The sequence below is a fragment of the Cupressus sempervirens genome, chromosome 1 (genome assembly GCF_028749045.1).
Source record: "Cupressus sempervirens isolate cs-2001-9-10 chromosome 1, ASM2874904v1, whole genome shotgun sequence".
NCBI classification, from domain to species: Eukaryota; Viridiplantae; Streptophyta; class Pinopsida; order Cupressales; family Cupressaceae; genus Cupressus; species Cupressus sempervirens.
In genome coordinates, this window is record NC_143118.1 from 266010881 (window position 1) to 266025967 (window position 15087).

Below are 15087 nucleotides of genomic sequence, written 5' to 3' on the forward strand. Positions count from 1 at the left end.
TCTATAGGAAGCGACGAATTCCAAATAATGATCACTTGTATTTGCAGAATGTAATGCCCCGCCAAGGGATCCAAAGAATTAACCTATAATTTCACTAAGTTTAGTAGCATTTTTTTTAACATGAAAGTAAAAACCACATATAACTTTTGCACAATAATAGAAGCAATAGTAATGTCCATCTAAATGTAAACATAACATACATAACAGATTACATTCTTTAAGATCCCTTAATGTTGAATAACATCTAAAAACATCCAACATACATGAATCCATCTAGTACAACATCCACATGAAATAATAATGATAAGTCCAATGTTTATTCATTACATTTCAAATGCTCATTTATCCTCTGTACTTGTCACACGGTATGAAAAAGCTCAAAAGAATATACATATGTGAAATAGGATACATCATCCTATTCTAATCCATGATACATCAAAGTAAAGATAATCACATGATACACATGATACATCATCATAGAAGACATATGCATCCATCATAAAGATCAAACATAATAAACTAAGTGCACGGTTCCTCCCAACCGTTAATAGCATCATTAGACCATCGTGGATCCTAGCCATCCCTCCGTGCGTAACATTCCAAATCATTGAAGAGATCATCGGTATTAACATAGTAGGAATGTCACTCCTAACATATATAACATCATATGTAGAAAGTAATCTAACATCATCTAACATATGCTAATCATTAATGAAAGGATACATATCCATCATCATCAAGGATGCATCAGCCACAATGTCTCAATAAATCTCAAATGATAAGAGTAGAAAAACACTACCACCCGACTGCGTGGTACCTAAGTGGTCCACTCCCACCATGCTGAGGAGATAATCTCAAGTCCCAAACAGGCTACCCAAAATCACATAGCACAAATCTCTATAAGTCCAGGAATCCTAAAAGTATACTAACTCAAAGGTTCCAAACACAAAATCGACATCTAATCCCAGAGCCACACAATGACATGTAGGAACCTACTATACAAGCGGGAAAGTGTCATCGCATTTATCACGTACAAGTTACCTTAGCAATTAGCTAAACTCCATAGGTCCATGCTAATCTCATGCGGCCACTAGTATCCTCTCATACTGACGAGGCATACTACGGAATGCAAGGTCACAACCATGTGTTCTCACTACTCCCATCCTAACCTGTACAAGCACTCAAGGCATGGGCGAGAACAAAACTCTTATCTTTTTAGGTTCATTTAGTTAGTATTAGGTGTGAATGTTATCACTTATTAATCCAACTTACAATGAGTTACCCTGGCAGCCTCTTAGGGCCCCGGCCCCCATTGCAAGCCACTTCCCGTCACTACATGCAGATATCCTACCCTAAGCTCATGGAATCATAAATCTCAAAATCACAAAAGATAATCCATAATAAAATCATCTAATATGCATAAAAGCATCAAATCTCCATGAGAAAACATCCGTAGAAAATCATGAACACAACAGCTCTCTATTGGCAACTGAAGTATCACTGATAATCAAAGTATCCAATGGTTCTCAATAACCAAAATATATCTCAATCATATTGATTGAAGACTCCAAAAATGGTTGAGTCAAACATGTCACAACATGACATCATCAAGAATAAATCCACATTACAGTCCCATCATGGCGACTAGAAAATAACCAAGGATAATTGATCGATGACCAAAAATGGTTAAGTCAAGTGTATCTTACATAAGAATCTCAACTATAACAATCATTAATTACAACCAATACATAGAGCATTCCATCACATAACCATGGTTGGGTTTATAAAGATCGAGATTAAAACATCATCATGACATCACAATCACATAACCCCCAAGCCTCTGGTAGACGTCCTATAACTGGTCAACACTAGTCAACCCAAAACCCAAAATAATAGCATAAGAATACACAATGCAAACACATGTTTTGGTTTTGCTAAATTTACAACTTAAATTTAAATGCAAAAGTCTCGATTTACATTTCCAAATTTAGAGAATGAATTGGAGGAACATCTATGCGTTTTGGATGAATACAATTATTCTTTAAAGTATCTTTCAATTATTAACTTTGATTCAAATCGTCCCCCACCAAACTAACAATTAAATTTCATATACTTAATAGAACAATTAAGTTAAACCATGAACCTTAGATATAAATCATTTATTAGTTATACAATTATAAACCAAATAATTATTAATCATATTTACATATTATATATATATATATATATATATATATATTACATTATACAAAATCAAATTAACAAATTCGATTAATACCATTTAACACATAAAATTTTAATAACAATAAAAAATGACTTCATACATATGGCAAATGTTATAACACATATATATAACATAACAACCGCCGATACGCAGGACCCTTTGGTCACAGGGCCTACGACGTCAGCGGGTACTGTGTACCCCTGCCGTCGCAGTACCTGAGACAGTAGTACACTGTGACCGCAGTGGTATGGGGGCACAAGTCTCGTCCCCCCCTCCCCCCCACCTATGCATAATTTTTTTTTTTAAATTGCTTATGCAGTTTCCTTTCGGTATGCGATTTTGCTTTAACGTTTCTTAAAATGTTTTCGACTAATGGTATACTATTCGGTTTTTTAATAAATATATATTATATATACATATGTATGTATGTATGTATATATATATATATATATATATATATATATATATATATATCCATGCAAAAATAAAAACATCTGAGCATATAAACATGTATACATATATATATATATATATATATATATATATATATATATATATATATATATATATATATATATATATATATATATATATATATATATATATATATATATATATATATATATATATATAATTGCATATATATGTGTGTGTGTGTGTGTGTGTGTGTGTGTGTGTGTGTGTGTGTGTGTGTGTGTGTGCAAATTGACAATATAGACATATATGTACACAAGATATATATATAAATTTCAATCCTCAGAATTTTTTCTATAAACCATTGATCTCAAAAATTTCCAATAATTAATCTAATGGGTTTGACTATGAATCTAAACCCTAGCCCCGTATTCTTTTCAGATCTATGCATATAAAATTCTCAAATAAATTAAACTACCCATAATGAGAATGCATACAATAAAAATATGAAATTCCTCAGAAGACATATGGAAGACACGAAGAAGACAGGGAATGCATGATGTGGAAATAGCATAAGTAAAAATCACAAGAATCTACCCGGATTCTGATGCTAATTCACTCTTCCTCAGAAAACCCGCAGAGCAAGCTCCCTTCTTCAGAATTCTCAAATCCTCCAATCCTCCAATTTTACTCCAACGCTATGTCTAAGCTTCTAGGAATGCCTGAATATAAAGAGCTCTCAGGAAACACCTAGAATGCTTCTAGAAACAACTAGAAGGTGTCACCAACTAAGCATGGGTCTTTTCCAACCTTCTAGATGAGCCATAGGGTTGTAGACACCATGTGTTTAATTGATGCACTAACCTCTGTGTTGTTGACACATGAGAAATAGAAAAGTGCGTTAATTCCCATGCAAGCTTATAACTCCAATTCACTTTTTATACAATTTCTATTTAAATATTTATAACTTTCATTTTAATTTTTATAACTTTTATTATTATTATTTATTTATTACTTTATTATTATTTTATGATTATTATTAATTTTAATTTCTAATTTCCTTTTATTTAAATTTTTTTTCCTCAATTAATTCTCATTTAATTAATTATAATCAAAATATCAAATAACATGATATTTTTATATTAATTTCCTCAAATAATTAATTAATTAATTAAATCTATTTATTAAGACTTAATTAATAGAAAATTCACCATGGACCTCTAAGATAAAATATGAAAACCCATCATAGAGCAAATCACACAAAATTAGTCTAAAGGGTTAAAAATCATGAATTATGTCATCCGACACATTCTGTGGGTAGAATATCCAGATACTTGTCCTACCTCACTAGGACAATTGGCTTAAAGGTTTGGGATTTGGACTTGAGAATTTATCTCCCTTCTCTTATCATTGAGATAGTATAATAGGGTACGCTCATCCTGGCAATTCAGGGAAGTCGATACTTGGTACCTGCAACCTATAGAAAAACCATGCATGTACATGCAATATATATATATATATATATATATATATATATATATATATATATATATATATATATATATATATATATATATATATATATATATATAATGCTAAGCTAAATAGACAATGGCAGGAAGTGGTGCATCATGTAGATCCCAACGAAGCAGGTGACTACAACTCCCTTCCTTAACCACATCAGAAATGCCATACAATAAGAAAACACGCACACCATACACATGCAAGTATGGGATAAGTATCCATAATAAAACACATGAGATAATAAACCATCCAACTAATCATCAACAATAACTGTAAAAAATATAATGATCATCATATATGCATGAAATGTAAAGTCTTAAATGATCTCATCATATACCAACTGAATCCATAACATAATGTCTAATAGTGTCAAAACAATACCACTAATCCATCAACATAAAACTAGTCCATCATAGTCTGATCATAATGGCAACAATATGTCCAGAAAAGATGTGAACGAAGGTAGGCACTACATCCACCCCCCCTTGGGTTAGGCTTACTCCTGGAAGCCTACAAATAAGTAGGGATATAACTCCTGCAATCTAGTTGTATCCTCCCATGTAGCTAAAGAATCATCAGTAGGGTCCCATTGGACCCTTACCTACTCAATGGTTCGACCCCTAAGGGTCAACTTTCACTACTCCAAAATACGAACCGGCTCCAAAGCCAGCTGCCCGTCCTCTACCTACAACACATTCCAATCAAGAACATGTACAATATCAGGAATATACTGCTGAAGCACTGAAATGTGAAAAACATCATGAATGTGAGCTAGGCTGGGCGATAGAGCAAGGCGATAAGCAACTGGGCCAATCCTCTCAAGAAAACCTTATCACCCATAGCAAACTACTTATCAATCCTATGAGCATCAGCATACTTCTTCTGCCTATCTTGTGTCGTAATCAAGTGCTCACAGATACACAATACCTGTTGCTCCATATCACAAAGCATCTCAGGACCCAATAGGATGCGATCCTCAAGACTATCCCAACTCAATGGTGTACGACAAGGACGTCCATATAATGCCTGAAATGGTGCCATGCTAATAGAACTATGATACCCATTGTTGTAAGAAAACTCCACCAAGTAGAGATAATCCGCCCAATGTGTTTTCCTATCCATCACATACATTCGTAACATATCCTCCAAAACCTGATTCATCCTCTCTATCTGACCATCAGTCTCTGGATGATATGTCAAACTGAAGTTTAAGTGCACTCCAAGCTCATGCTGTAGCGATGTCCAGAATGCAGATGTGAATACAGGATCCCTGTCAAAAATGATCTTTCTAGGAATACCATGTAATCTCACAATGTCACGCATGAAGACATTGGCTATAGAAATTGCTGTGTAGGAAGACCTAATCGGTGAAAAATGTGCCACCTTAGTCAACCGATCAATGGTGACCATGATAGCATCATGATTTTGAACTATCATAGGTAATCCTACAATGAAATCCATGGAGATGATATCCCATTTCCAAGAAGGAATGAGATTTGGCTACAAAAGTCCAGCTGGGTGCTGATGTTCTGCCTTAACTCTCTGACACTCAAGGCACCTAGCCACAAAATCAGCAATATCTTGCTTCATCCTAGACCAAAAGAACAAACATCTCAAATCAGCATGCATCTTCTTGACACCTTGATGTGTTGAGTAAGGTGTACAATGGGCTTCTGCCAGTATCAAGGTGCGAAGCTCATCCAGAAATGGCACATAAATCCTCCCCAAATGTCTTAAAAGACCATCTGATTCTCGAACATAACCTGCAAAACTACCTTCCAAAGATCTTCCTAAATCTATCTCTCTGCACACTTCCTGGTACCATGAATCCATAGGAAGTGCCTGAAGAATCTAACTCCTCAAATCCACACTAAGGGTCATCGATGATACCACATGTCTCCTGCAACTCAAAGCATCTGCCACCACATTCTCCTTACCCTAAATGTACTGAACCTCAAAATCATACTCGCATAGAAACTCCATCCATCGTCTCTAGTGACCATTCAAATTAGGCTGAGTAAAAATGTACTAAAGACTACGATGATCACTGTGTAGCTCGAATCTGTGCCCCAACAAGAAATGTCTCCACCTTGTCAAAACATGAACTACTGCTGCTAACTCAAGATCATGCATAGGATAATTTAACTCATGATCCTTGAGCTTGCGTGATTCATAAGCAATCACCCGTCCATTCTGCATCAACACTGCCCCAATCCCTTCAAGAGAAGCATCTATACACACCATAAAATCACCTTCTGGATTAGGTACAGCTAGAATCGGTGCACCGGTCAAAAGCTCCTTGAGCTTCTGAAAAGCTTTCTCACATTTCTCTGTCCATACGAACTTCTTTCCTTTCCTTTGAACAGAAGTGATAGGATGTGCTATCCTAGAGAAGTTCTGGACAAATCTGCAATAATAATCAGCTAAACCCATGAAACTATGAATCTCTGACACATTAGTCGGTGTCAACCAATCTATTATCACCTAAATCTTTGCAGGATCCACTGAAATACCATCACCTGAAATAACATGCCCTAAATATTGAATCTTCGATTTGAAGAATTTGCACTTAGCTACATTGGCATAAAGCTGATTGTCTCTCAAACATTGCAATACCAATCTCAAGTGTTCTTCATGCTCCTTATGAGTCTTAGAATATATCAATATGTCATCAAGAAACACGAGTACAAACCTGTCTAGATAAGATCGGAACACACCATTCATCAAACTCATGAAAATCGATGGAGCATTAGTCAACCCAAAAGGTACCACTGTGAACTCATAATGCCCATAGCGAGTTCGAAAAGCATTCTTGTGAATATCTGCTTCCTTAATGCAAAGCTAGTGGTATCCTGACTTAAGGTCAATCTTGGAGAATATTGTAGCTCCCTTGATCTAATTGAATAAGTCATCAATCCTAGGCAGAGGATACCTGTTCTTAATAGTCACCTTATTCAATGGTCTATAATCAATACAAAGGTGCAAAGAACTATCTTTCTTCTTCACAAAGAGCACTGGAGCTCCCCATGGTGATACACTAGGTCGAATGTTTCCTTTGGTCAGAAATTCCTCTAGCTGAAGACATAGCTCACCCAATTCCTGAGTAGTCATGTGATAAGGAGCTTTAGAGATGAGCTTGGCTCCAGGAATCAGATCAATACTAAAGTCAATGTCCCTCTTCGGAGGCATGCCTGGAATCTCACTTGGAAAAACATCTGCGTACTCCTGTAAAATTGGGTGATTTAAAGTCTCCCTCATAAGATCTTCCTCATCAAGATCATTTACTATAATAGCAAATATCTGACTTCCCTTACAGAAACTTCACTTCAATTGCATAGCATAAATCATCCAGAGAGATATAGGCCTTAGTATCCCAACTATCTGCACATCATTCCCTTGGTCATCTTGGCATATAATAATCTTCTTCCTGCAATCTATACTGGCTCTATGAGATCCAAGCCAGTCCATGCCTAAAACCACATCATAGGAACCAAGGGGTATGACTCGAAGATCCACTGCCATGTCAAAGCTTCCTAAGCTAAGCCCACACTTATGAACTACAGAGTCTGTGGAGACCTTAAAACCTGAGGCTAGTTCCACTTGCCAACCATGATCTTGCTTCACTGTATCCAGCTTACACTTAGAAACTATATATGGTGAAATAATTGAATCTATAGCTCCTGAATCAAACAATACTGAAAGATATATACCTCAAAGAGCACCTGTGGTCTCAACCACTGTTCCTTGATGATCTGCCTGATGCTAATCAACTACTGCAAAAACTCTATGAGCTCTACCTGCATCACCAACTTTAGGCTCTGAAATGGTGGGTCTAGGTCCTAAAAACTGAGGTGCTCGCTGAGGACACTGAGATGCATAATGTCCAATCTTTCCACATGAAAAACATTTTGTATTTCTGCCAGATCCTCTTCCCATAGGTGGTACATTTGATTGCTGACAACTATTCCTGCTAACAAAAGATTGGCTACTCTAAGCTAGTTGATTGGACTGATTTTGTTTATTGCATTGAGCATTGCGATTGTTCTTGGTGTTAGAACCTTTGCCACCACCTTGAGCTTGAGAATTCAATCCCCTCTGTTGCTGTGTCTGCTGAGACTACTGTTGATACTGTTTCCCCTTAGAGAAAGAAAACTTCTTGTTACCACCTGAATTGTAGTTGCCTTTAGATCCTTATGCTGTTGGCGCTAAAACCACCTTGACCAAGGTTGACACTTTGCTCAACAAGGATAGCTCAATGTACTGCATCCTTGAGGGTTTTTGGCTCAAATACCTTAACTCCCTCAATTATACAGTTATTCAAACCCCTAATAAAATGTTGTGCCAACTGAGCTGAATTTTCATTGAACCCTGAAAAAGACATGAGCTCATAAAACTTACACTCATACTTGGTCACTGACAAAGTATACTATCTAAGATTATGAAATTCATCAGCCCTTTGTTGTTTCCATTCCTCTAGTAGGAATCATTCATGGAAACTTTCTAGGAATAGTTCCCACATGACACTGCTCATATCGATTCCCAGCTTCTTCTTCTTAATCGTCCACCAAGTGGCCCCAAAATTCTCTAAATTAGTGATCGTAAATCTTGCCTTAACATTGCTATCGAACTCCTGCATGGAAAAAATCCTGTCAAGGGAAAAAAGCCACTACTCGGCCACATAACCAGAACCTCTCCCATTGAAAGGCTTAACCTTGGATCTTGAAAGATCCTTCATCTAAGTGGACACAATGGACCTCTGACGATCCTTTCGAGGACTTCTAGATCTGGGTCTATGCTCTTGTTCTGTCTGGTGCACTTTGGGCTGCTCTTGAATAGGAGGTAGATGATCTAGAATAGTCTACACCATCTGTCTCAAACCAACCTCTTCAGACTCAGCTTGTTATTCTCTATGGCTCTCTTCTTGCTGCCTACTAGAGTGCTCTTCCCTACTTTCTACGTGAGATGATCCTTCATGGGCAGACTCATGGACATTGATAGCTCTGCCACGACCACGGCCTATACCACGGCCTCTACCATGACCTCTAACAGAAGACCTAGTCCTAGATACCATCCTGCAATAGTGTAAAGTAATAAGTTCAGTTCTATGTTTATGTTTAAGTAGAATTTCTAGTTTGAAATACTAAGTGTTGAAGTATGAAAAATATACAAGTCACATCTTGGGTTCTGTTTCAATTTACCTAGTTTCAAGTTTGAAAAGATACACTTAATAGTTCAAAGTTCTAGTTGTTCCAAAATACCCAGAGCTCCCAATGTAGAAACTTGAGCTCTGATACCAAATGTAATGCCCCGCCAAGGGATCCAAAGAATTAACCTATAATTTCACTAAGTTTAGTAGCATTTTTTTTTAACATGAAAGTAAAAACCACATATAACTTTTACACAATAACGAAATCAATAGTAATGTCCATCTAAATGTAAACATAACATACATAATAGATTAAATTCTTTAAGATCCCTTAACGTTGAATAACATCTAAAACCATCCAACATACATGAATCCATCTAGTACAACATCCACATGAAATAATAATGATAAGTCCAATGTTTATTCATTACATTTCAAATGCTCATTCATCCTCTGTACTTGTCACATGGTATGAAAAAGCTCAAAAGAATATACATATGTGAAATAAGATACATCATCCTATTCTAATCCATGATACATCAAAGTAAAGATAATCACATGATACACATGATACATCATCATAGAAGACATATACATCCATCATAAAGATCAAACATAATAAACTAAGTGCACGGTTCCTCCCAACCATTAATAGCATCATTAGACCATCGTGGATCCTAGCCATCCCTCTGTGCATAACATTCCAAATCACCGAAGAGACCATCGGTATTAACATAGTAGGAATGTCACTCCTAACATATATAACATCATATATAGAAAGTAATCTAACATCATCTAACATATGCTAATCATCAATGAAAGGATACATATCCACCATCATGAAGGATGCATTAGCCACGATGTCTCAATAAATCTCAAATGATAAGAGTGGAAAAACACTACCACCCGATCGCGTGGTACCTAAGTGGTCCACTCCCACCGTGCTGAGGAGATAATCTCAAGTCCCAAACAGGCTATCCAAAATCACATAGCACAAATCTCTATAAGTCCAGGAATCCTAAAATTATACTAACTCAAAGGTTCCAAACACAAAATCGACATCTAATCCCAGAGGCACACAATGACATGTAGGAACCTACTATGCAAGCAGGAAAGTGTCATTGCATTTATCACGTACAAGTCACCCTGGCAGTTAGCTAAACTCCACGGGTCCATACTGATCTCATGTGGCCACTAGTATCCTCTCATACTGACAAGGCATACTATGGAATGCAAGGTAGCAACCATGCATTCTCACTACTCCCATCCTAGCCTGTACAAGCACTCAAGGCATGGGCGAGAACAAAACTCTTATCTTTTTAGGTTCATTTAGTTAGTATTAGGTGTGAATGTTATCACTTATTAATCTAACTTACAATGAGTTACCCTAGCAGCCTCTTAGGGCCCCGGCCCCCATTGCAAGCCACTTCCCATCACTACATGCAGATATCCTACCCTAAGCTCATGGAATCATAAATCTCAAAATCACAAAAGATAATCCATAATAAAATCATCAAATATGCATAAAAGCATCAAATCTCCATGAGCAAACATCCATAGAAAATCATGAACATAACAGCTCTTTATTGGCAACTGAAGTATCACTGATAATCAAAGTATCCAATGGTTCTCAATAACCAAAATATATCTCAATCATATTGATCGAAGACTCCAAAAATGGTTGAGTCAAACATGTCACAACATGACATCATCAAGAATAAATCCACATTACAGTCCCATCATGGCGACTAGAAAATAACCAAGGATAACTGATTGATGACCAAAAATGGTTAAGTCAAGTGTATCATACACAAGAATCTCAACTATAACAATCAGTAATTACAACCAATACATAGAGAATTCCATCACATAACCATGGTTGGGTTTATAAAGATTGAGATTAAAACATCATCATGACATCACAATCACATAACCCCCAAGCCTCTGGTAGACATCCTATAACTGGTCAACACTAGTCAACCCAAAACCCAAAACAATAGCATAAGAATACACAATGCAAACACATGTTTTGGTTTTTCTAAATTTACAACTTAAATTTAAATGCAAAAGTCTCGATTTATGTTTCCAAGTTTAGAGAATGAATTGGAGGAACATCTATACGTTTTGGATGAATACAAATATTCTTTAAAGTCCATCTTTCAATTATTAACTTTGATTCAAAACGTCCCCCACCAAACTAACAATTAAATTTCATATACTTAATAGAACAATTAAGTTAAACCATGAACCTTAGATATAAATCATTTATTAGTTATACAATTATAAACCAAATTATTATTAATCATATTTACATATTATATATATATATACTTATATATATATATACTTATATATATATACTTATATATATATATAAATTAATATTACATTATACAAAATTGAATTAACAAATTCGATTAATACCATTTAACACATAAAATTTTAAAAACAATAAAAAATGACTTCATACATATGGAAAATGTTATAAACACATATATATAACATAACAACCGCCGGTACATAGGACCCTGCGGTCGCAGGGCCTACGACGTCAACGGGTACTGCGTACCCCTGTCGTCACAATACCTATGACGGCGATACATTGCGACTGCAGTGGTACGGGGGCACGGGTCTCATCCCCCCCCACCTATGCATAATTTTTTTTTTTTAATTGCTTATGTGATTTCCATTCAGTATGCGATTTTGCTTTAACGTTTCTTAAAAAAAATTTGACTAGTGGTATACTATTCAGTTTTTTAATAAATATATATTATATATACATATGTATGTATATATATATATATATATATGAAAGTATATGTGTGTGTGTGTGTATGTATATATATATATATATCCATGCAGAAATAAAAACATCAGAGCATATAAACATATATATATATATGTGTATGCAATTGACAATATAGACATATATATACACAAGATATATATATAAATTTCAATCCTCAGAATTTTTCCTATAAGTCATTGATCTCAAAAATTTCCAATAATTAATCTAATGGGTTTGACTATGAATCTAAACCCTAGCCCCGTGTTCTTTTCAGATCTATGCATATAAAATTCTCAAATAAATTAAACTACCCATAATGAGAATGCACAAAATAAAAATATGAAATTCCTCAGAAGACATATGGAAGACACGAAGAAGACAGGGAATGCATGATGCGGAAATAGCATAAGTAAAAATCACAAGAATCTACTCAAATTTTGATGCTAATTCACTCTTCCTCAGAAAACCCGCAGAGCAAGCTCCCTTCTTCAGAATTCTTGAATCCTCCAATGCTCCAATTGCACTCCAACGCTATGTCTAAGCTTCTAGGAATGCCTAAATATAAAGAGCTCTCAGGAAACACCTAGAATGCTTCTAGAAATAGCTAGAAGGTGTCACCAACTAAGCATGGGTCTTTTCCAACCTTCTAGATGAGCCATAGGGTTGTAGACACCATGTGCTTAATTGATGCACTAACCTCCGTGTTGTTGACACATGAGAAATAGAAAAGTGTGTTAATTCCCATGCAAGCTTATAACTCCAATTCACTTTTTATACAATTTCTATTTAAATATTTATAACTTTCATTTTAATTTTTATAACTTTTATTATTATTATTTATTTATTATTTTATTATTATTTTATTATTATTATTAATTTTAATTTCGAATTTCCTTTTATTTAATTCTTTTTTGCTCAATTAATTCTCATTTAATTAATTATAATCAAAATATCAAATAACATGATATTTTTATATTAATTTCCTTAAATAATTAATTAATTAATTAAATCTATTTATTAAGACTTAATTAATAAAAAATTCACCATAGACCTCCAAGATAAAATATGAAAACCCATCATAGAGAAAATCACACAAAATTAGTCTAAAGGGTTAAAAATCATGAATTGTGTCATCCCACACATTCGGTGGGTAGAATATCCAGATACTTGTCCTACCTCACTAGGACAATTGGCTTAAAGGTTTGGGATTTGGACTTGAGAATTTATCTCCCTTCTCTTATCATTGAGATAGTATAATAGGGTATGCTCATCCTAGAAATTCAAGGAAGTCGATACTCGGTACCTGCAACCTGCAAAAAAACCATGCATGTACATACAATATATATATATAATGCTAAGCTAAACAGACAATGGCAGGAAGTGGCGCATTGTGTAGATCCCGACTAAGCAGGTGACTACCACTCCCTTCCTTAACCACATCAGAAATGCCATACAATAAGAAAACACGCACACCATACACATGCAAGTATGGGGTAAGTATCCATAATAAAACACATGAGATAATAAACCATCCAACTAATCATCAACAATAACTGAAAACAATATAATGATCATCATATATGCATAAAATGTAAAGTCTTAAATGATCTCATCATATACCAACTGATTCCATAACATAATGTCTGATAGTGTCAAAACAAGACCACTAATCCATCAACATAAAACTAGTCCATCATAGTCTGATAATATTGGCAACAATATGTCCAAAAAAGATGTGAACGAGGGTAGGCACTACACAGAATTTATTGGAAGGTTACTATCTTACAATAACTTAATTATTATACAGAGTTTATGTAAATGTTGAAATAGATCATGAAAGGCTTTAACTTGTAAATCAACAATTAAGTGTTAGATGTCATTAAATTGATGGTCTATAAGTTGTTTGTATAGATATATGATAGGTATTTGGCTAATATATTTCCTTGATATTGTGATAGGCCATTATCGTATTGAGTACTTGGTGGATATCAATTACTGATAATCTTATAGATCATTACTCAACATCATTGGTGAATATCACGTGTTGATATTCTGATAGGCCAATACTCATGTTACCTAATATGATATCAAAATAGTATTTGGTGAATATCACATGTTTATGTTCTAATAGGAAAATATGCATATGATGTCATATAATGGAAGTCTTCAAATCAAAGATTTCCTTGATCTATCATTCTGAAATATTGCCAATGGTGTAATATTTGCCTATATGTTTATTGTACCTAACTAAAAGAGAGTGTTAATGTTAGTGTAGTTTTAGTCAGATAAAATGCATTGAAGATAATTAATATATATGAAAATATATTAAATACTTTTTGTATGTATATACATAGATATATACGTATACATAAGTCAATATCTTACTCTTTATCATGACAATAAGAAAATTTTATTGATAACTAAAGAGATATGTCTCTATGGAAAAATGCCTCTAAAAATATTATACATATGTTTGAGAAGGTAACTTGAAAAAAACATAAAATCTACTAGCACTATTACAAGTTATAGTAGTAATAAATCTATTCAAACTTAACAAATATAGTAAAAATTTACAACCCAACTTGAGAGGCAATTAAAGGACAAAGTTGGGTAGAAGTCCTTCAATTTTTCCTTACATTTGAAGAAATACAAAAGAGAGATACAATATGAAAATCATAAGTTTCTTCTAGCAATTTGTTTCCCAATTAAATACCCCTCATGCAATTCAATCCTAAAATAACATATCCAATCCACCAAACATAGCCAATTCAATGCCTTTACTACTCTCATATTAAGAGCTTATTCTGCCAAAACTTTTGATCTAAGAAAGACATATTCATTGCACATCATTGGAAATCTTAAGGGAGTTGTACCTTGTAATTCAAAGGGCAGTGATAATACACATACACTGACCCATTTGTCGGTAACATCCTTTTATCTCCCTAAAACATTGGGTATTAAAAGAGTCAGATTATAAAATCAAATAGGAGA